The sequence below is a fragment of the Cryptomeria japonica genome, chromosome 2 (assembly GCF_030272615.1).
Source record: "Cryptomeria japonica chromosome 2, Sugi_1.0, whole genome shotgun sequence".
Classification (NCBI taxonomy): domain Eukaryota; kingdom Viridiplantae; phylum Streptophyta; class Pinopsida; order Cupressales; family Cupressaceae; genus Cryptomeria; species Cryptomeria japonica.
Window position 1 is genome coordinate 638,707,637 of NC_081406.1, and position 2,236 is coordinate 638,709,872.

The following is a 2,236-nucleotide window of genomic DNA, read 5'->3' on the forward strand; positions in this document are numbered from 1 at the left end:
TAGGAAAAATCCTTATGACCTATGTCAGGGATCTCCTTTGAAAAGTAAAGCATTAAACATACCAATAAATTTCCAAATTTGAATGTTCCTTTCTTGTCACCTTTTATCTTATCCAAATTTTCTAGAAATTCATTCTTGAACCATTCACAAATATCAATCTTTGCAATGTTTACAATCATCTCATGTGCACTATGAATGCATGAATTTGACACAGAATTCAATCTATTTGTGTGACCAACTTTATATCCAATTATTATGCTAGCAAATTTAACATTTTTATCCTTTATGTCATTAACCCTAAGTGACTAGTTGTCATATGTAGCTCTGGTTAAGCTCATAAATTCCTTGTTAGGGATTTTCTTCTTCTTATCAGGTCTAGAACCGGTGGAGGGTAAGCCAGTAACAACTTTGATAGCTTCCTTGGTAATCTTGAATACAGAGTCCAACCACATAAATTCTCCATGAACTCTGCTGAGGACATTGTGGATGGCTTCATCTAAGAATTCTGGCATATGGAGGATGTCTATAAAACCTAAATCCTCAACTAACTTATGTTCTGGTTTCACTATCCTATCCTTGTCAATAATTACATTCATGTACATGTTCATCAAATCTTCAGATCCTAAACTTTCTATGTTGCAATGTATGTATGCCCTAGGGTCTTCAGTGAACGCAACTCCCTTCGATATTTTAGAAAATGCACCAATAGAATCATCCTGTTTTGCTATCTTGGGAATGATCTTGAAAACTAGTCTAGGTCACTTAATGTTTTCCACAATGGTAGGGTTTGCTACAAATTCAGGAACAAAAGATGAAGATACCATTGTGAAAGATAAATACCTCTTAATTGTGAAATCCTTGGATGCCCAAAAAAGATCTTTGTTGCTTCACCTTTAGAATTCCTTTGCTCAATTTCTCTCTCTTTGAATGCTTGGATGCTTGGTGATTTGAAATGAAAGGTTACAATGCCTTTATAACCAAAATTTTTACTTACAAACGCAATAAATGCTCACCGGTGAAGTGAAAAACTCCACATATCTACCGGTAAAGAAGAAATATAACTTCTTACCATCAACCGAGGGTAAATGCATGGTTTTCAATTAGTTGTCATACCCCTAAGGATTATTCCTTAGTTGGATGAAGTACCTCCTACCGGTGCAGGATTACCCTGTTCTGTCGGTGCAGTGACAGATTCATCACCTTTCTGATCTCTCTTCCTAATCCATTGTTTTCAAAATTCTTGCTTGATTTCAGTCACCTTCTCTTTGCCTTTGTTGTTAGATCCTTTATTGTTCGTCGGTGAATTCATGCTTCTACAAAATTTTGTAATATACCCAATTTTGTTACATGCATAACAATTTACATCGTTTCTCTGAATAGCCTTTCCATAACCTTGATCGGTTTGAGTTCTACATTGATTAGATAAATGTCCAAATCTAAAACAAATGTAGCATTTCACATTCATTCTACAATTGTCTAAGTTATGACCATTTTTATTGCATTTGGAACATTGACCGGTGGGTAAGTTTGTATTTTGATTATTCCTAAATATGCATTGATTTGCTCTATGACCGAATTTGTTGCAATTAAAACATTTCTCATTAAATTTATAAGCATTAGGTTGCCTTACTGGTTTACTGTGATCATGATTGTTTGCAGTCCTCGAGCTTTCTCCATGTTCAAATCCAAGTCCAATTGTTTCTCCATCAGGTTTCTGACTTTTTAGCATATCATCAAGAAATTCTAAACTTTTCTTGAATTTGTCTTTGTATTCATTTGCAGTGATCAACTCACTTTCCAAACTTCTAACTTGTCTCAAAATTTCATCTTTGTCATGTTGCATGTGAATCAAATTAGTTTTGAGCATATAATTTTCATAACTAAGCCTTTGAGATTCATCTGTTGTTTCATTTAGTCTTCTGGCCAAATCTTCCTCATTCCTCTTTCTATCTTCAATATCTTTGCATAGTGTCATGGTTAAATCTTGCATCTCATTCTTCATGTTACTATTCCCTTGTCTCAATTTGTCTGTAATATCTCTAAGAGTTTCTTTTTCTTCATCATCTTGATTTTGCAATTGCACATGTAATTCTTTTCTCCTATTCTTTGCTATAACTAGGTTATCTTGAAGTGCTTTGATAAATTCCCGAGTAGTTCTGAGTTCATCTTCCAATTTGATATTCCTCAATTTTTCTACATCAAAATCTTCAATAGCTCCTTCCAACTGTTGTCTCAA